At 40.1% G+C, this 22,240-nt stretch overlaps 1 protein-coding gene across 6 annotated transcripts in view; it reads left to right on the forward strand.

The window, feature by feature from the left end:
• LOC309400509 (T cell receptor alpha chain MC.7.G5-like) overlaps positions 1-22,240 on the forward strand; it is a 233,387-nt gene that overhangs the window by 162,356 nt on the left and 48,791 nt on the right. Inside the window, exon 1 of one of the 6 annotated variants that reach the window (XR_014176673.1) lies at positions 21,570-21,613. The exons of the other annotated variants lie outside the window; for them this stretch is intronic. The gene's annotated coding sequence lies outside the window, so the exon portion shown is untranslated. Of the gene's footprint in view, positions 1-21,569; positions 21,614-22,240 lie in introns of those variants that run through there. 6 annotated transcript variants of the gene reach the window in all.

Below are 22,240 nucleotides of genomic sequence, written 5' to 3' on the forward strand. Positions count from 1 at the left end.
GTGGCACTAGGGATTTGAACCACTGACCTGCCAACCTTTCTGATCAACAAGCTCAACATCTCAGCCACTTAGCCACCTCACCCTGATTCATTCATATATATATATATACATGCAAACATTCATACATACATTCTATCCTGCCTTATTATTTACAAATAACTCAAGGCGGTGAACATACCTTCCCCCCTCCTATTTTCTCCACAATAACCATACCAGTTTGGCCTGAGAGAGAATTACTGGATCAAAGACACCCAGCTGGCTTTCATGCCTAAGGCACCACTAGAACTCAGGATCTCCCACTTTCTAACCTGGTACCCTAAGCCCCTAGACCAACTTGACTCTCAACTTTCAACTTAGGAATCCATGCTCACCCTTCTTTATTTGGTGTGGCCATCTCTAGGTTCTACTTTCATGACCCATACCAGTGTTTATAATCATCTGGGTATGAATTAAGGCTTCTGGGACTTGTAGTCCTAAAGGACTGGAAGCACATTAGACTAAAGAGGTTTGTGAAAAGATCTGTTTCACTGTGATAAGCTATGATGGAAACTGGAAAGTTGTCTTTGGGAGTGGAACAAGATTAAGAGTTCTCGGGAGTAAGTCTTTCAATATATGCATACGTATTTTTGTGGTTCCTTAATACAGAGACTATCAAGTGTTTAAATTTAAATAAAATGAAATGATCTAAAATCATTTTATTGGAACAAACTTTACCAGTGGTAAGGGGACAGAGGTCATTTCCTCGTGGTTCTTTAACTTCAGTATTCATATATGGAATAAGGTCCTTGTTGTTGTTGTTAGTTGCGAAGTCATGTCTGACCCATCATGACCCCATGGACAATTTTCCTCCAAGCCTTGTCCTCTACCATCCACTGGAGTTCATTTAGGCTCACGCCTACTGCTCCATTCAGCCACCTCATTCTCTGTCGTCTCCTTCTTCTTTTGCCCTCAATTTTTCCCAGCATTAGACTCTTCTCCAGTAAGTAAGACTCTAGAAAGAGTGCAGAGAAGAGCAACAAAGATGATTAGGGGACTGGAGACTAAAACATATGAAGAACAGTTGCAGGAACTGGGTATGTCTAGTTTAATAGAAAGAAGGACTAGGGGAGACATGATAGCAGTGTTCCAATATCTCAGGGGTTGCCACAAAGAAGAGGGAGTCAAACTATTCTCCAAGGCACCTGAGGGTAGAACAAGAAGCAATGGGTGGAAACTAATCAAGGAGAGAAGCAACTTAGAACTGAGGAGAAATTTCCTGACGGTTAGAACAATTAATCAGTGGAACAGAAGTTGCCTCCAGAAGTTGTGAATGCCCCAACATTGGAAGTCTTTAAGAAGATGTTGGACAACCATTTGTCTGGAACGGTATAGGGTTTCCTGCCTAGGCAGGGGGTTGGACTAGAAGGCCTCCAAAGTCCCTTCCAACTCTACTATTGTATTGTATTATATTGTATTGTATTGTATTGTATTGTATTGTATTGTAAGTCCTTCCTTCTCATTAGGTGGCCAAAGCACTTCAGGATCTGGGTTTGATCGCCTTGCAGTCCAAGGGACTCACAGGAGTCTTTTCCAGCAATCAGGTCCTACATGAAAGCAAAGGGAAGGAAGGGAAGGGAAGGAAAAGAAAGGAAGCTGTAGCTTCCCCTCCCAAGTTGGGTGGGAAGGATTGTAGCTTTTTTCCAACCACATGTGAAGGTAAACAATCTAGGAAATTAAAGCAGTACTTTTTTGTTGCTAAGGATTTTTCTATTGTCTGTCTGTTCAGAAATCAAAACTCTATTTAGAAGAACTTGGCTAGAAGCAAGGTGAATAAGAGGGAAAACATTGGTTGAGCAGATGCAAACATTGGGAAGGTAGAGAAGACATTTCTTGTCAGGATGAATCATTGGTTGCTTTATTGGGTTATCATCAATGAATACTAATTGTGATTAGTAGTAAGGTATATCTTGAACAAATGAATCTTTGTAAGGGATTCTGTGAATAACGACAACTTCAAGACCGACAACTTCATCGTTACAATGGGTTGTGAATAGAAGCCTATACATTTGTTTAGATGTCATTTCAGACGTGAAGGGAACATTTTTGAAAGGAAAGACCACCTCTCTGAGACTTTCAGATTGTGTGTGTGTGTGTGTGCAAAAATCTGAACGAACATTAGATGGCAACAAAGTGTGTCGCAATCTTGTGGCTGTCTGGACTTTTGCAAACTAGATCCGAGACTCCAGATTATGCCACCTAGCTTCGTTAACTTAATTAAAGTTTATTTAACAACATGCCAAATGGAGAAAAGGGAACACCTCTGTTGCTCCTTTTTGTAAAGTCTTTTCTCATTGTGTAACCAAGATGCCAGCAGGAAAGTGATATTTGGCAAAGGCACCAGGTTAACCATCAAGCCAGGTATGTCAGGCAATCTCAATAGATTGGCTTATCATGAGTGTTACACAAGAGTAATATCACAACTGCCCTGCTCTGAAGTGGAGGAGAGATTTCCCCCATCTCCAATTCCTTTTGGGAATGTATATAATTTTGCTTCATACATTCTATGGTTTTTTTTAGATGTTCACATAGCAGTAAAGGATATTTTGGGGGAAAAGATACAGGGTTTGGAAGATTCGTGGGTGTTTGGGCATCAAAAAATAGTGGACATAATTGGAAATAATGGATGGGTTGAATATGAAAGATGTAAATAAGGACCCAAGGGAAGAGTATGGGAGGCGAGTTGAAAAGAGAAAAAGCAAAATTTCTAAGCGGGTGAGAGACAATGGATAGAAAGGATTTTTTTTTTTTTGGTTAAAACAAGATTGGCTGTATTAAGAATTAGAGTAGATTAAGAAATTGGGAATAGGTGGTATGTTGTTATACATACTTTTACATAATACACTTAAAGCAATGTTTCTCAACCTTCCCAATGCTGCGGCCCTTTAATACAGTTCCTCATGTTGTGGTGACCCCCCAACCATAAAATTGGTGTCTCGGGTTCCTAAGACCATCGGAAATATGTGTTTTCTGATGGTCTTAGGTGACCCCTGAGAAAGGATCGTTCGACCCCCAAAGGGGTCCTGACCCACAGGTTGAGAACCACTGATTTAAAATGAAAGGTAGAGGTTCAGATAAGGTTTTGAAAAAGGATGCTGATCAGGTATGCTTAAGAGCAATGCTCTTGCTATGAGAAGGGTATAGCAAATATTGAATAACTGAAGAATGAACAATTATGTGCTGACATAAATATGTATTTATTTATTTCACCAAGCATGTATTAGATAACATCTATAAGTATAAACATGATTCTGAATACATGAAATGGATGCGAAGAAAAGGGAACATTAGGACAGGGAGAGTAGGCACATTGGCGTGCTTATGCATGCCTCTTACAGACCTCTTAGTAATGTGGTGAGGTCCAGAGGTAGGTTGCTGCCGGTTAGAATAGAATAGAATAGAATAGAATAGAATAGAATAGAAGAGAAGAGAAGAGAAGAGAAGAGAAGAGAAGAGAAGAGAAGAGAAGAGAATAACAGAGTTGGAAGGGACCTTGGAGGTCTTCTAGTCCAACTTCCTTCTTAGGCAGGAAACCCTACACCACTTCAGACAAATGGATATCCAACATCTTCAGGAGTTCGAAAGCATGTAAAAATGGAAGTAGATAAAGAGGAACCACCTTTGGTGGGAAGGTAACAGCGTCCCATGAGCCTTCAGCATTTAGTCATGGTGGCCAAATGACCACGGAGATGTCTTTGGACAGCGCTGGCTCTTCAGCTTTGAAACGGAGATGAGCACCTCCCCCTAGAGTCAGGAATGGCTAGCACACATCTGTGAGGGGAACCTTGACCTTGACCTTGGGGAATCAAACATCTGCAAGAAAGCAACCAAGCCTGGAGAACACCAAGGACCCCATTAAGAATTTTATAGTTACAGATGTCCAAATTATCCTTCAGTAGCTGCAATCCTTGACATCTTAAGTCCCAAAGTCTAGAGCAGTAGAGAGAGAAAAAATCTACCTTCTGCCATTTTAAGCTTTCTGAACTTTCCTCTCAGCCAAATACCTCAGCCAGCAATACTGGAGTACATGCCTGCTTTAATGTGATAAGTATTTAGATGAGATTTAATATAAGTAGAGATTTAATATAGGTCCAGATTTCCAAAGCCTACTTCAGATTTCCAGTAGTTGAGACGTTGACGTTTTAATCCTAAACTCTCTAGTTTTTAGTCTAGATAAAGTTGTAATTGCAACTTTAGGGATGTTTTTGTCAAGACAGAAAGTACTGTGTCTATCATTGGTAACACTGAGGTTTTCTTTGGAAGTGGGACGAGGCTGGTCATCATACCAAGTAAGTTTTTATTCTTTCTTCTGCTATTGTGGTCTCAAATTGACACATTTATCGTAGGCACATTTAGAATAGAATAAGAGAGTTGGAAGGGATCTTGGAGATCTTCTAGTCCAATCCTCTGCTTAGGCAGGAAACCCTACACCACTTCAGACAAATGGTTATTCAATTTCTTCTTAACAACTTCCAGTGTTGCAGCATTCACAACTTCTGGAGGCAAGTTATTCCACTGATTAATTGTTCTAATTGTCAGGAAATTTCTCCTCAGTCCTAAGTTGCTTCTCTCCTTGATTAGTTTCCACCTATTGCTCCTTGTCCTGCCCTCAGGTGCTTTGGAGAATAGTTTGACACCCTCTTCTTTATGGCAGCCCCTGAGATATTGGAACACTGCTGTCATGTCTCCCCCACTCCTCCTTTTCATTAAACTAGACATACCCAGTTCCTGCAACCGTTCTTCATATGTTTTACCCTCCAGTCCTCTAATCAGCTGCTCTTCTCTGCACTCTTTCTAGAGTCTCCACATCTTTTTTACATTGTGGTGACCAAAACTGAATGCAATATTCCAAGTATGGCCTTACCAAGGCATTATAAACAACTGTGTTGGCTTTTTTGGGTGCTGCTGCACCAGGTTGGCTCCTATTTAAATCGTTGTCCAGTAGGACTCCAAGATCCCCCTCACAGTTTATGAGAGTTAAATAAGAGGGAAATTCTCTCTGTCTCTATCTCTGTCTCTGTCTCTCTCTCTCCTTCCCTCCTCCTCCTCTTCCCTTTGATGGTTGGGATAGAAGTGAGGATTGTCTACCCTACGTATTTATCAACAAATCTATTCTTTTATACCAACATGATGAAGGCCTGTTAGTATTCATTGGTAGATAACGTCATACTTTTCATCCAGGACAACTTGATTAGTTTAGAATTAGCTATCAGATTGAGATATCCACAGGCCTTAAAGTTTTCCCTCTGAATTGATCATCCATCCAACTCTTGCATACCATCTTTCTTGTGTCTGGGAAGTTTTTTACAAGGCTGAAAACACTGTGGGGAGGGCAGTGGCTGGAAGCAAATATTTGGAAGTGGGATTAGACTCATCGTGGCATCAAGTCAGTCTGTCAGTCTCTCTCTCTCTTTCTCTCTCTCTGTCTCCCTCCCTCCCTCCCTCTCTCCCTCTCTCCCTCTCTCCCTCTCTCCCCCTCCCTCCCTCCCTCCCCCCTCTCTCTCTCCTTAATACCCTTAATTTATTTTGCAAACGTAGTGAGATATTTTCCTTTTTTGGCACACACACCTGCATTCTGTGCCAAATGTACTTTTGCTCTGTCCTGTGCAAATCCATTGAGATGAGGGGAATAACCAAGATGTCGTTCATTCATAAAACATTGGTTTCTTCAGTGGATCAGCAAATTCTTGAGAACAGGCCAATGTTTTTCCCTTCTCTTCACCACCCCTGAAATATGGTGACCCTCTCAGTGCCCTTTGTATCAAATGTAAGATATGCAAACTTTCCATTCTGGATTGGTTTGCAGGCAGTCCCTTTCTACGTCCTGTTGAGTGTAAAATATGTAAGATTCCTTAAACTTTCTAAATTATGAGAATAGCTGACAGCAGAGCAGCTCAAAGAAAAGTATTTTGGAGGAACAGAGGCTCAAATGATTTCCAGTAGCCATAGTCCTCGATATTTTAATCCTAAAATCTATAGATGTAGATGATTAAAAAGAGAGTTGTTCTCCCTGATACAAGTAGGAAGCCATGTTTTTGTCAAGGCAGGAAGCACTGTGTATAACACCTACAATAAGGTCATCTTTGGAAGTGGGACTAAATTGATTGTAATGCCAAGTAAGTTTTTCTTGTCATTGTAGTCAGCATAAGAGGATCTTTTTCTTGCTTTTCCCACCTATATACATATATGAAGTCTTTGGTGATTATCAAAATCAACAATTGTTTTAATGATTGCAGAGCTTATTTTAACATTCAAGAAATATGAGTCATAGAACATTAATGTATTCACCTAATCATGCTGATATGACATAAAAACACATTTGTCTGATAAATAAACTGGGGAAAAATGGTTTGGTGGGCATGTCAGGGGAAGCTTACTGCAAAATCCCCATTCCCTCCCCAATCAGCTGGGACTTGGGGAGCAGGGAATAGATAGGGGTGGGGATAGTCAGAGGTGATATTTACTGGTTCTCCGAACTACTCAAAATTTCCACTACCAGTTATCCAGGACTGGTCAGAACCTGCTGAATATCACCTCTGGAGTCGTACTCCCTGATACAAATAGGAAGCCATGTTTTTGTCAAGGCAGAAAGCACTGTGTATGACACCTACGATAAGGTCATCTTTGGAAGTGGGACTAAATTGATTGTAATGCCAAGTAAGTTCTTCTTGTCGTTGTAATCAGCATAAGAGGATCTTTTCCTTGCTTTTCCCACCTATATACATATGTGAAGTCTTTGGTGATTCTCAAAATCAATGATTGCTTTAATGATTGCAGCGCTTATTTTAACATTCCAGCAATGTATCAGTCATCTGACATTAATTTTCCTGAATTGTCTGCAGTTGTCTATGTATTCCCATAACCATGCTGATATGACATAAAAACACATTTGTCTGGTAAAAAAAAAAACTGAGGTAATCAGTATGGAATGAGCAGCCAAGATACCAACGGGAGACAATTTTATTAAGAGTAGAATGGAATAACCAAGTTGGAAGAGACCTTGGAGGTCTTCTAGCCCAATCCCCTGCTTGGGCAGGAAACTCTATAGCATTTCAGACAAATGGTTATCCAATTTCTTCGTAACAACTTCCAGTGTGGGAGCATTTGCAACTTCTGGAGGAAGTTGTTCCCCCGTTTAATTATTCTAACTGTCAGGAAATGTTTCCTTAGTTCTAGGTTGCTTTTCTCCTTAATTAATTTCTACCCATTGCTTCTTGTCCTGCCTTGAGGTGCTTTGGAGTATAGCTTGACCCGCTCTTCTTTGTGTCAGATATTGGAACACTGCTATCATTTCTCCCCTAGTCCTTCTTTTCATCAAACTAGACATACTCAGTTCCAACAACCATTCTTTTATATGTTTTAGCCTCCAGTCCGATCTTCGTTGCCCTTCTCTGCACTCTTTCTAGAGTCTCAACATCTTTTTTGCATTGTATTGACGAAAAGCTTAAATGTTTAGAAAATTGACATGTTAATCTCAAAACACTGATAGTGAATCTTTAGTGATGAGTGATGTAGAAAGATGTTTATGGAGATTCTCAATCATGCAGGTCTTGTCCGAAAGGTGCTTTTTCAAGAGACAACTGGAAGACAACTCTTGTTTTTTTTTCCTTATAGACATTTTGCTTCTCATCCAGGAAGCTTCTTCAGTTCAATTCTTCAAAACTGAAGAAGCTTCTTGGATGAGAAGCAAAATATCTTCAAGGAGACATAAAATCCAGTTGCCTCTTGAAAAAGCATCTTTGGGACAAATGGAATGATGGAAAAATTACAAATTCTATTTTAAAGGACTGACTCCATCTACATACAATACCTTATGTTTTTTATTATACAAAAAAACCCATTATATTTTATTCCAAACAAGGTTTGGAAATCTTGACATTTCTTTCCAGTCCTTCTCATATTTAAATCTGCTTTAAAAACTTCAGGAAACCAGAAATATGGGAGTCTCTGAGGAAAATAATAAGCTTTAATCTTCCATTCCATTTCTGAATGTGTTCAAACTCATTAATATAAACGTTCTTTTTCAAGAGCCAAATGACATTTCTGAGAAGGAGATTGAACCGATTTTCATACTCTTGAGTTGGTTTGTAATATTTCATTTTATACCTTTGAGAATGAATATTGATTGAAGTAGGAAGACATGTTTTTGTCAAGGCAGAAAGCACTGTGTCTAACAATGTCAACAAGGTTTACTTTGGAAGTGGGACTAGGTTGGTCGTAATGCCAAGTAAGTTTTTGTTCTTTGTTTCTGCTGTTGTGGTCAGTTCAAGAGGTTGATTTATTGCCTTATACCCCCCTCCTCCCTCCCCATATTATAAAACATAGCGGCAGCTCAAGCTGCATGCTTTGCAGAAAATTCCAGGTTCAGTTCTGATCTTCCCATTTCCAGTTGAGGAATAATGACTTTGACTGGCAACCCCATGTCATCCCTATCAAGCAATTACTACTTTTGATCTATATTTGGTTTCATACAACCATCGTCACCCTACTGAATATGCTAATTCCCCAAAAGAAAAGGCATACTACAACTTTATTATGAAACCTTATTGGTTCTGAATAGGCATTAAAAAAATTAAAAATCAGTAACTCATAATTCTTCTTACCATGAGAGGTCTAGATTGCTGATAAGAGTTGACAACATCTTCAGAATAGCGTAGAATAAAATAGAATAGAATAGAATAGAATGGAATGGAATAGAATAGAATAGAATAGAATAGAATAGAATAGAATAGAATAGAATAGAATAGAATAGAATAGAATAGAATTCTTTATTGGCCAAATGTGATTGGACACGCAAGGAATTTGTCTTTGGTGCATATGCTCTCAAGATACATTCATCAAGAATCATAAGGTACAACACTTAATGATCATCATAAGATGCAAATAAGCAATCAGGAAACAATCCATATAAATTGTAAGAATACAACAACAAAGTTATAGTCATGCAGTCATAGGTGGGAGGAGATGGGTGATAGGAACGATGAGAAGACTAATGGTAATAATAATGCAGTCTTAGTGAACGGTTTGATAGTGGTGAGGGAATTATTTGTTTAGCAGAATGATGACGTTCAGGAAATAACTGTTCTTGTCTAGTTGGTGTGCAGGGCTCTACAGCATCGTTTTGAGGGTAGGAGTTGAAACAATTTGTGTCCAGGATGTGAGGGGTCTGTGAATATGTTTACGGCCCTCTTTTTGACTCGTGCAGTGTACAGAGATATGATAGAACCTAGAAATGTGAAGGTACATCTTAATGGTACATTACCAATTAGTCAATCAATCAATTAACCAAAATATGTGCTTCTAGGAGAAAGAGAGAGAGAGACAGAGGGACCCACCTATCATGCGTGCAATGGCCAAATTGATCATTGATGTATAAAGGCAAATATCTCTTCAATGGTAGTTTTCACACTCTGACGATATTAGCAGAATCTAATGAAAGCTCATGTATTTTAAGATCCAGAGATCGCAATGTCTGTCTGTTCTTTCATAGCTACACCTTGTTTGTATGTATATGTATATACATATGTATATGTGTGTGTGTGTGTGTGTGTGTTCTTTGAAGATGAACACAGAGAAAACACAATTTTCATCAGCTACTGTTTTACTCGCAACCTTGTTTAACAACCCCATTCTTGAGATAGATATTTTTTTTAATGAAAAGCAGGGAATAGATCTGTAAACTGTACAAAAAGACCCTGGCTTAATTCAAATTGCCTCACTGAGGTTTGTTAGAACGTATATGAGGAGATCTAAATATTTAGATCATGAGAAAATGCTTAGATCATGAGAGAAAAATAGCATTTCTGTGTGCTTTTTTTCCAACAACCTGAGTTTTATTCTTAAACATCTTTCCCAACCCATCCTATAGGTTTACTAGCTGTGTTTGAAATACTTAACTAATGGGTTTGTGTAAGGGGTTGTATCACTGTGAATAATAACTATAACAAGATCACTTGGGGATCTGGCACCAGGCTGATCGTTATGCCAAGTAAGTTGGTCCACTAACATTACACACAAATGAACTTGTGTTGTGCTTGAGGTAGCTTCTTTCTGCTTGTGTATTGGAGACTTCTGCTATTTCCATAGACCAACTGGAAATTTTTCCAGGATTTCTCAAGAAACGTTAGAAGGAGAGAATAGGAAATGGAAATAAGATTCTACTTCATCTTTCTGACAAGAGGGGTTTCCAAAAAATGTTAGGATAAGAATTTTATGAATGTCCATCTAATGTGGCCAGGCAGACTGTGGTTCATGTAGGTGGGCATTCTAGAAATTGTCCTCCTAAAGATTCTGGAGGGGAAACTGAGGAGATGTCAATGGTTATAAATACTCAGCTCTCTGGAAAGTTGGATTGTGATTAGAATTATGAAGGTTTGATGTCTATGGAGATCCTCAATCGTCCACATTATGTCCCAATAAGGTGCTTTTTCTGGAGGCAACTGGGCTTCCTTGGTTTTTCTTTGAAGATGTTTTGCTTCTCATCCAAGAAGGGTCTTCGTCTGTGACAGGATAGTGGGGAATGGAACAAGAAAATCCAGTTGCCTCCAGAAAAAGCACCTTTGGGACAACCATATATCTGGATCGCTAAGAATCTCTACAGACATTGAGACCACGGTTGTCCCAAAGGTCCTTTCCCAAAAGGGAAGTGGACTTTCTTGGGTTATTTTTCCTTGAGAACGTTTCGCTACTCATTCGAGAAGCATCCGATAGCAGCCTGAAGACAGAATAAGAAGCTGCTTCTTGGATGAGAAATGAAATATTTTCAAGGAAAAAAAAAACACCCGAGAAAATCCAATTGCTTTTGAAAAGCACCATAGGGACAATTTCGAATTTTGTTACCTCACATCTGGGGGAAAGATGTCTTAAAATATTCCTCTGGAGTTCTTGAAGAACTACTAGTTGTGTTTGAAACCCTTCACTAATGGGTTTGCGTAAGGGATTGTACCACTGTGAATTTTAACAATGACAAGATCACTTGGGGATCTGGCACCAGGCTGATTGTTATGCCGAGTAAGTTGGTCCACTAATATTACACACTAATATTACTTGTGTTGTTCTTGAGGTATGTAGCTTCTCTCTGCTTGTGTATTGGAGAACTGCTTGGTTCCACACAGCAATCTCCATTCCTTTTTTATGTATATATATATATTTACATGAACAGTGTGGCTCCTTGGTATCATTCATTTTGATACCAAATAATAACAGTAATGACTGACAATTTTGATAACCCTGCATCAGTCATACTCACATCATTATAATAGCATTGTACATAAGACAGTCATCTTTCAACTTCTAGTCTTTATGTCCACATACTAATTTTAACATGTTGTACAACAATACAGTATTTATAGTGATATTTCCCCCTTTCTAATTTCTACCTCTATTTCATATCTTGATAATGCACATCATTTGTTAATAGGAATTCTATTTCTATCTTTCATCCCTCATCCCTTTTAATATTTCAGTTCTTGTAGATTTTTATTTTTGGGGGGGAGGGGGGCATGTTTTCCTTACTCCTCCCTTGGGGTTTTGTATTAATATATTAATCATACTCACATCATTAGCATTACATTTTATGTATTGCCGCGTGTATTGTATATATTGGACGCGGTGGGTCAGTGGCTATGACGCTGAGTTTGTCAGTCAGGAAGGTCAACATTACAGCAGTTCAAATCCCTAGTGTTGTGTAACAGAATGAGCTCCTGTTACTTGTCCCAGCTTCTGCCATCCTAGCAGTTCGAAAGTACATAAAAAATGCAAGTAGAAAAATAGGAACCACCTTTGGTGGGAAGGTTACAGCATTCTGTGCACCTTTGGCATTTAGTCATGCTGGCCACATGACCACGGAGACGTCTTCGGACAGTGCTGGATCTTTGGCTTTGAAATAGAGATCAACACCGCCCTTTGGTGTGAGAAAAAACTGGCACATATGAGTGAGGGGAACCTTTACCTTTTCCTATATGTATTGCAATCAAACCTCCATTCCTAAAAGTATCTGGGTGCCTTTCAAATCAAATTTTGGATAGGCAACGGTTCCATTTCCAAATAATGCTTCAGATTTCCATGAGCCATCATCCTTGACATTTTAATGCTCAGGTCTAGAGCTTTAGCTTTTCAAAAGGCAGTGATAAATGCTGAAACAAATAGGAAGCCATGTTTTTGCCAAGGCAAAAAGCACTGTGTATACCAGGGCAACTACAAGGTCATCTTTGGAAGTGGGACGAGGCTGGTTGTAATACCAAGTAAGTTATTTCTGCTGTTGTTGTAAGAACAAGAGGGTCTTTAATTGCCCACCCCCACATTTTATAGGTAGTCTTCCGTGATTAACAAATTCTCTGATTATTTCTGTGGTTTCAGATATTATTTTGACTGAAGAAATTCATGGGTCCTTATTTCTCCTGGTGTCTTCATATAGTCATGCACATATGACCCTAAAAACAAATAAAAATGATAAATAAACCCAGGAAAAGGTAATCAGTAAGGAATCAGCAGCCAACATATCGAAAGGCGAAATACACCTGTATTAAGCTGAAATGCGCAAATAAATAACACCCATGTTATTTATATATAAAACACTGAGAGTGAAATCTCAGGAAGGAAGTAACACAGAAATAGAACTACGGAGAATTATAAATTCTGCTTTCAAGAGCTGAGATCATTTATAATATCTTTAGTTTCTGGTATCAGAAGGATAACATCATGAGAAGGCTTGGGAATCTTGGTGTTTCTATCCAGTCCTTGTTATATTTCAGGACAAAGGGAATTTTGGGTTCTATCTAAGGAAACAATAGGCTGCCATCTTGCATTCTCTTTTTGAATGTATTCAAATTCAATAATCTAAATATTTGATTCAATAATCAAATTTCTCAAAAGTCGATTGAGAAAACTTTTACGAGTTTGGGTTGGCTTGCAGTATTTCATTTATTAACTTTATTTTTGACATTTCATGCCTGTGATGCTTGGAGATAGACTTTCTACTATGTTTAAAATTAAACTATCCATACAGATAGTTACAGATTAACAGATTTGGAAGGGATCTTGTAGGTCATCTAGTCCAACCCCCTTGCCCAAGAGATGGTATACCATTTCTGACAAATGGCAGTCCAATCTCTTCTTGAAAGCCTCCAGTGATGAAGCTCTCACAACTTCTGAAGGCAACTTCTGTTCCACTGGTTGATTGTTCTCACTGTCAGAACATTTCTCCTGATTTCTAAGTCGATTCTCTCTTTGATTAGTTTCCATCCATTATTCCTTGTCTGGCCTTCAGGTGCCTTGGAAAATACCTTGACTCCTTCCTCTCTGTGGCAGTCCCTCAAATATTGGAACACTTGCTATCATGTTTCCCCTGGTCCTTCTCTTCACTAGATTTGCCTTGCCCAGTTCCTGCAACCGTTCTTCATATATTTTAGTCTCCAGACCTCAAATCATCCTGGTTGCTCTTCTCTGCACTTTTTCTAGAGTCTCAACATCTTTTTTATAGTGTGGTGACCAAAACTGGATGCAGTCTTCTGGGTGTGGTGTTACTGAGCCTTTATAGAGTGGCATTAGCACCTCACTTGACATACTCCTGACATAAACATGATTTGAAGTCTCTTCAGTGCCTCTTATCTTAGGTTTTGACTTTAGGTAAAGGCCCAGAACACTGTGATAGTTACAGCTCATCTAAAGTTATATTTGGAACTGGAACAGAGCTGAAGGTTCTTCCATGTAAGTTTTTAAACAGGTCTACAACATAAAATTTGTGTAATGCTGGTAGTGTATTTATGATGGGGCTCTGTTTCTGATTCCGACTCGTAAGCATTTCTTATAGAGATGAAGTTTTGAGGGTGACAGGAGTAAGAAGAAGGCTCCCATGTATCTACATTTTAAATGCCCCAGTTGGAATACCACATCTAGTTTTGGTCGCCATGATGTAAACAAGATGTGGGGACTCTAGAAAGAGTGCAGAGAAGAGCAACAATGATTGATTAAGGGACAGAGGCTAAAACATATGAAGAACTGGGGGTATCAAGTTTAATGAAAAGAAGGACTAGGGGAGACATGATAGCAGAGTTCCAATATCTCAGGGGCTGCCACAAAGAAGAGGGAGTCAAGCTGTTCTCCAAAGCACCTGAGGGTAGAACAAGAAGCAATGGGTGGAAACTAATCAAGGAGAGAAGCAGCTTAGAGCTGAGGAGAAATTCCCTGACAGTTAGCACAGTGGAACAACTTGCCTCCAAAAGTTGTGAATGCTCCAACACTGGAAGTTTTTAAGAAGATGTTGCATAACCATTTGTCTGAAGTGGTGTAGCGTTTCCTGCCTAGGCAGAAGGTTGGACTAGAAGACCTCCAAGGTCCCTTCCAACTCTGTTACTCTATTCTATTCTAAATAGAGGGGATTGAAGGCTAAAACATTTGAAAAAAGGTTGCAGGAATTGGGTAGGTTTAGTTTAATGAAAATAAAGACTCTGTAGGTTTACACAACCTTTTAAATTAAAAAAAAGGTAAGCATTCTGTTTCCTAATCGGCCAGATCCCACATATGTTCTTGAGGTACGTAGATGATGTAACTTTTTAATATAAATTTATAATTGTTTTCCCATTGGGGAACTAGAAGGGGTGATTCTAATGAAAAGAAGGACCAGGGGTGACATTATAGCAGTGTCCAGCTATTTGAGGAGCTGCCACAAAGAAGATAGGGTTCAACCTGTTCTCCAAAGCACCTGAAGTCAGGACAGGACCCAATAGATAGAAACTAATCAAGGAGGGAAGCAACCTAAATCCCCTAACAGACCAATTAATCAGAGGAACAACTTGCCTCCAGAAATGGTGGGTGCTCCATCATTGGAGGTTTTAAAGAAGAGATTGGATAACAATTTGTCTGAAATGCTACTTGAGGAGCGGGTTGGACTAGAAGACTGCCAAGGTCCCTTCCAATCCTGTTATTCTGTTATAAGGAGACAACAGGATCACATCATTGTTCTAATGGGTTGCTAGTATAAGCCTTTCAATGTCTTTAGATGTCAGTTCCTCTGGGAAGCAGGACAACATCATGTTCCTGTCCCTTGAGAAGGCAAAGTCTACATCTCGAGGGCTTTCAGATTGGGGCTGTAAAATCCAAATGAAGATTAAAGGTAAAGGTAAAAGTTCCCCTCACACATACTGTATATGCTAGTTGTTCCCAACTTTGGGGGGTGGTGCTCATCTCCATTTCAAAGCCGAAGAGCCAGCGCTGTCCAAAGACGTCTCCGTGGTCATGTGGCCGGCATGACTAAACGCCGAAGGTGCACGGAACGCTGTTGACTTCCCACCAAAGGTGGTTCCTATTTTTCGACGTGCACTTTTACGTGCTTTCAAACTGCTAGGTTGGCAGAAGCTGGGACAAGTAACGGGAGCTCACTGCATTAGGCGGCGCTAGGGATTCGAACCGCCGAACTGCCGACCTTTCTGATCGACAAGCTCAGCCTCTTAGACCAGAAATGAAGATTAGATGGCAACAAATGGTGTAGGAAACTTGTGGCTGTATGACCTATACAAATAGGTAGACCTGTTTTTGTCAAGGCAGAAAGCACTGTGTATAGCGGTAGTTTCAGTAAGTTCATCTTTGGAAGTGGGACCAGACTGGTTATCAAGCCAAGTAAGTTTTAGATCTTCATTCTTGCCATTACGATCAGCATAAGAGGGTCTCTCCATCACTCATTTTCTCTCTCTCCACATTTATATGTAGTCTCCAGCAACGATCAAACTCAATGCTTAGTTCAGTGATTATTTTCATATTGTGTGTGTGTTTGTGTGTGTGTGTGTTGTATTTGTGCTGAAAAATGATAAATCATATTATATATATTATTTTCATGTGTTCGTGTGTGTGTGTGTTGTATTTGTGCTGATAAATAAATAAAGGGAGACTAATATAGATCTATTTCAAGCTATTTAGCTCTCATCAGCTAGCCATTCCCTTATTGGGATTTGAACCTGGGCTGTATTACATATTAGGCAGATGTGTTAGCCACTAAGCCAAATTCAACACAAATACAACAAAGGCAACATTAAAAAATATGGTTTTCTGCCTGGATGGTCTCCTGGAGTGAGCCGAAGGACAGAAAGGGGAAGCAGTGTGTTCCCTCCTATATTTGGGTATACCAGGGGTTGTGACACAATACATACATACATACATACATACATACATACATACATACATACATGCATGCATACATACATATGCATTTATGGGGTACCCTAACACAGATAATATCATGCTTTTAAATTTAACTTAAATTATATCAAAGCAGCTATTTTATTAGGGGAGGCTTTGCCACTTCTCTGAGGATAGGTGCCATTTTTTCATGGTTCCTAAACTTCAACCTTCATGTATGGATTCAGGTCCTATATGAAAGCAGAGGAAAAGAAAGGAAACTGTAGCTCGGATTTCTCCAAGTTGGGTGGGAAATAGGGCAGCTGTTTTCCAACCCATCTGAAGGACAACATTGTTAGACGTTGGTTCTCAACCGTTTCTTCTCCACGGACCTCCTTTAAATACTTTTTGTGGCCATAGACCATGGCGACAGACCACACACCCCAAAGACTTAACTCAACATTTAAATTATACATATTAGCCTATAGGCCAGATCAAGGGACGCAGTGGCTAAGGCGCTGAGCTTCTCAATCAGAAGATCGACAGTTCAGCAGTTCCCTAGTGCTGCGTCATGGAGTGAGCTCCAGTTACTTGTCCCAGCTTCTGCCAACCTAGCAGTTCGAAAGCACGTAAAAAATGCAAGTAGAAAAATAGGAACCACCTTTGGTGGGAAGGGAACAGCATTCCGTGCGCCTTCGGCTTTTAGTCATGCCGGCCACATGAGGACGGAGACGTCTTCAGACAGTGCTGGATCTTTGGCTTTGAAATGGAGATCAGCACCGCCCTTTAGTGTGAGAAAAAACTAGCACATATGTGCAAGGGGAACCTTTACCTATATGCATTGCAATCAAACCTCCATTCCTAAAAGTATCTGGGTGCCCTTCAAATCAAATTTTGGACAGGCAACTGTTCCATTTCCAAATAATGCTTCAGATTTCCACCAGCCACCGTCCTTGACATTTTAATGCTCAAGTCTAGAGCTTTAGCTTTTCAAAAGGCAGTGATAAATGCTGAAAGAAATAGGGAGCCATATTTTTGCCAAGGCAAAAAGCACTGTGTATACCAGGGCAACAACAAGGTCATCTTTGGAAGTGGGACGAGGCTGGTTGTAATGTCAAGTAAGTTATTTCTGCTGTTGTTGTAAGAATGAGAGGGTCTTTAATTGCCCACCCCCCACATTTTATAGGTAGTCTTCCGTGATTAACAAATTCTCTGATTATTTCTGTGGTTTCCGATATTATTTTGACTGAAGAAATTCATGGGTCCTTAATTCTCCTGGTGTCTTCATATAGTCATGCACATATGACCCTAAAAACAAATAAAAATGATAAATAAACCCAGAAAAAGGTAATCAGGAAGGAATCAGCAGCCAACATATCAAAAGGCGAAATACACGTGTATCAAGCTGAAATGCGCAAATAAATAACACCCGTGTTATTTATATATAAAACACTGAGAGTGAAATCTCAGGAAGGAAGTAACACAGAAATAGAACTATGGAGAATTATAAATTCTGCTTTCAAGAGCTGAGATCATTTATAATATCTTTAGTTTCTGGTATCAGAAGGATAACATCATGAGAAGGCTTGGGAATCTTGGTGTTTCTATCCAGTCCTTGTTATATTTCAGGACAAAGGGAATTTTGGGTTCTATCTAAGGAAACAATAGGCTGCCATCTTGCATTCTCTTTTTGAATGTATTCAAATTCAATAATCTAAATATTTGATTCAATAATCAAATTTCTCAAAAGTCGATTGAGAAAAATTTTAAGAGTTTGAGTTGGCTTGCAGTATTTCATTCATTAACCTAATTTTTGACCTTTCATGCCTGTGATGTTTGGAGATAGACTTTCTAAGATGTTTAAAATTAAACTATGCATACAGATAGTTACAGATTAACAGATTTGGAAGGGATCTTGTAGGTTATCTAGTCCAACCCCCCTGCCCAAGAGATGGTATACCATTTTTGATAAATGGCAGTCCAAACTAAAGTAGTATTTTGTTGTTGTTGTTGTTGTTGTTGTTGTTGTGCATTTGTATTGAATGTCTATGAACAAATTGGATTTGTTAACAGGCACTCAATTTTTTGTTAATAGACGCTCAATTATTTAGAAAAAACTAGCCTAAACATTCAAATATTTAGAACAGGGGTGTCAAACCTGTGGTCGGCGGGCTGGGTCCTGACCACACCCAGTTTAGCAAAGGTTAAAAACAGCCACAATACGTCACGTGATGCCACCTTAATGACATAACTTTGATACCCCTGATTTCGAAGAACTAGCCAAAAAACATGACCTGAAAATAGGAGGGAAACTATTGTTTGGGCAGATAAAAATATCAGGAATTTTGTGAAGATAATTATTGTCAGAGTGAATCATTGATGGACTTCAGGGATTTTTGACCAAACCAAAAATAAGTGTTATGTGTAGTAAGATCTCCCTTAAATGAATGGGTTTCTGTAAGGGACTGTCATACTGTGAGTAGTAACGCTTTCAAGATCACTTGGGGATCTGGCACAAGACTCGTCATTAGACCAAGTAAGTTGATCCACTAATATTGTACATTAATGTACCTCCATTCTGCTTGAGGAAGTTTCTATCATATTTCTATCACATTTGCACGTGAGACTTTTTCAGGAATGCTGCCTATGTATGAAGTAGTTATTTTTCCTGAATCCACCACTTATTTTGCTAGAAGCCAGGACGTTTTATGTCTTTTAATTAAGTCTAATTAATATAACATAAGGGATACAGTGACTCAGTGGCTAAGACGCTGAGCTTGTCGATCAGAAAGGTCGGCAATTCGGCAGTTCGAATCCCTACCTCTGTGTAACCAAGTGAGCTCCCGTTACTTGTCCCAGCTTCTGCCAACCTAGCAGTTCAAAAGCATGTAAAAATGCAAGTAGAAAAATAGGAACCACCTTTGGTGGGAAGGGAACAGGGTTCTGTGCACCTTCGGCATTTAGTCATGCCGGCCACATGACCACAGAGACGTCTTCGGACAGCGCTGGCTCTTCGGCTTTGAAATGGAGATGAGCAAAGCCTCCTAGAGTCGGGAACGACTAGCACATATGTGCGAGGGGAACCTTTACCTAATATCAGATATTCAGCATATTTACAAGGGCATTTTTTGAACAAATCAACTGATGGCCCTGTAAGTAAAAGTTTGGGTTGAGTTTGGAAATTAAAGGATGAAAAGGCAGAATGGATTCATAAGTCCAAAGAAGAAACTAGAGCTCCGATAATATTTTATCCCTGCAGATGTTAAAATGAGGCTTCGGTTTTCCAATAGCTGTATTTGTTGACATTTTAACCCTGAAGAACAGAGGCTTATTTATTGGTTGAAAAGGAAGTTGAAATTGCTGTTACAAATAAGAAAATGGGATGTATTCTTCCCCTTTCCCACTCATTCAAGGCCTGTACATTAAATAATCGAAGCATTTTGTTCCAAGAGCCAAATTAAAGGGCTCTTGAAAAGGAGATTGAGCAAGTTGACCTGCGATATTTCATTTCGTGCCTTTGAGAAAGTATGTTGTAACGGCTGATATAAGTAGGAAGGCATGTTTTTGTCAAGGGAGAAAGCACTGTGTCTAACACTGACTACAAGTTTTACTTTGGAAGTGGGACTAGGTTGGTTGTAATGCCAAGTAAGTTTTCGATTTTTTTTCAGCTATTGTGGTCATCACAAGAAGTTGCTTTCTTTGTTTCTCTCTCTCCCCCTCCCCTTCCCCTCCCTCCCTCTCCATTTTCCCTCCCCCCTCTCCCTCCCTCCATCTCCCTCCCTCTTTCTCTCCCACTCCCTCCCTCTCCCTTTCCCTGGATGGAGATGGAGAGGAAGCTGGGGAGGAGAAGAGAGGAAGACAGAGAGGAGAGGAGAGGAAGACAGAGGAGAGGAGAGGAAGACAGAGGAGAGGAGAGGAAGATGGAGAAGAAGATGGAGAGGAGAGGAGAGGAAGACAGAGAGGAGAGAAGAGGAGAGGAAAGGAAAGGAGAGGAAGATGGAGAAGAAGATGGAGAGGAGAGGAAGACAGAAAGAAGAGGAGAGAAAGGCAGAGGGGAGAGGAAAGGAAAGGAGAGGAAGATGGAGAGGAAAACAGAGAGGAGAGGAGAGGAAGACAGAGAGGAGAGGAGAGGAAGATGGAGAGGAGAGGAAGATGGAGAGGAGAGGAGAGGAAGACAGAGAGGAGAGGAGAGGAGAGGAGAGGAGAGGAGAGGAGAAGAGAGGAAGATGGAGAGGAGAGGAGAAGAGAGGAAAGGAAAGGAGAGGAAGATGGAGAGGAGAGGAGAGGAAGACAGAGAGGAGAGAAGAGGAGAGGAACGGAAAGGAGAGGAAGATGGAGAAGAAGATAGAGAGGAGAGGAAGACAGAGAGGAGAGGAGATGACAGGAGAGGAGAGGAGAGGAAGATGGAGAGGAGAGGAGAGGAAGACAGAGAGGAGAGGAAGACAGAAAGAAGAGGAGAGAAAGGCAGAGGGGAGAGGAAAGGAAAGGAGAGGAAGATGGAGAGGAAAACAGAGAGGAGAGGAGAGGAAGACAGAGAGGAGAGGAGAGGAAGATGGAGAGGAGAGGAGAGGAGAGGAGATGACAGGAGAGGAGAGGACAGGAAGATGGAGAGGAGAGGAAGATGGAGCGGAGAGGAGAGGAAGACAGAGAGGAGAGGAGAGGAAAGGAAAGGAGAGGAAGATGGAGAAGAAGATGGAGAGGAGAGGAAGACAGAGAGGAGAGGAGAGGAGAGGAGATGACAGGAGAGGAGAGGAGAGGAAGATGGAAAGGAGAGGACAGAAGAGGAGAAGAGAGGAAGACAGAAAGAAGAGGCGAGAAAGGCAGAGAGGAGAGGAAAGGAAAGGAGAGGAAGATGGAGAGGAAGATGGAGAGGAGAAGAGAGGAAGACAGAGAGGAGAGGAAGACAGAGAGGAGAGGAAGACAGAGAGGAGAGGAAGACAGAGAGGAGAGGAGAGGAAGATGGAGAGGAGAGGAAGACAGAGAAGAGAGGAGGGGAGGGGAGGGGAGAGGAGAGAGGTGGACCATAAACTTCTCGAAACTCTTAAATACGAACAAAGATAAGACACCATTTTCCTACATAGTTTTACTCAAAACCTTACTTCCAATCTCAATCTTGAAGTTAATCTTTTTTTTTCTGAAAGCAGGGAATAGATCTGCAAACTGTTCAGAGAGCCTCCAGCCTAAATGCAATAGTCTCCTTAGAGTTTGTTGGAAGAGTTATGAGGAAATCTACAGGTCGATCTACTTAAATCAGGAGAGAAAATTAGCAATTTTGCATGCTTTTCCCCCCAAAAAACCTGGGTTTATTCTTTAGCTTCCCTCCCAGCGCATCCTGTTCGTTTTATTTGCTAGCTGTGTTCGTAGCACTTTCAAAAAAACTAATGGCTTTTTGTAAGGGACTGTGACACGGTGAATAACGACTATAAGATCACTTGGGGATCTGGCACCAGGCTGATCGTTATACCAAGTAAGTTTGGTACCATTAATATGACACACTAATGTACTTGCGTTGCGTTTGAGGATGTTTGAAGGTACTTCTGGCTTGTGTGTTGGAGACCTTTTTTTTCCCCATAGATTGATGGGAAAAATGAAGAATTTTAGGAATTCTAAGCCAAGATATTGGCTTCCACAAGACACGTTAGAGCGGTAGAATGTGAAACGCTGGATGGATTTTATTGATTTAACTTATTTATGTTTTTTATACAGTTTTTATTTTTGTATGGTTGTAAGCTATCCGGGGTTACTTTGAGGTAAGAGGGGCACCCTATTAATTTTATAAATAAATAAGTAAAAAATTTACTTCAGCTTTTTGCTATATAGGCGCTTCCAGAAATGGAAGGAATTATATAAATCCCCAATCCAACCATGATCCAGCAGGATATAGTCAGGATAAGTAGGAATTCTATGATTTCTCCTCCTAAAGATTCTTGAGGTGAAACTGATGTGAAGCCAGTGGTTATAACTGTCCAATTAAAATTATGGATATTGTCATCCCATAATTTGGAGAGCATGTTTGGGAAGGAAGGATTAAGAAGAGGGGAGACATGATAGCAGTCTTCCAATATCTCAGGGTCTACCACAAAGAAGAGGGAGT

The sequence above is a fragment of the Natrix helvetica genome, assembly GCF_964273705.1.
Source record: "Natrix helvetica genome assembly, chromosome: W".
Classification (NCBI taxonomy): domain Eukaryota; kingdom Metazoa; phylum Chordata; class Lepidosauria; order Squamata; family Natricidae; genus Natrix; species Natrix helvetica.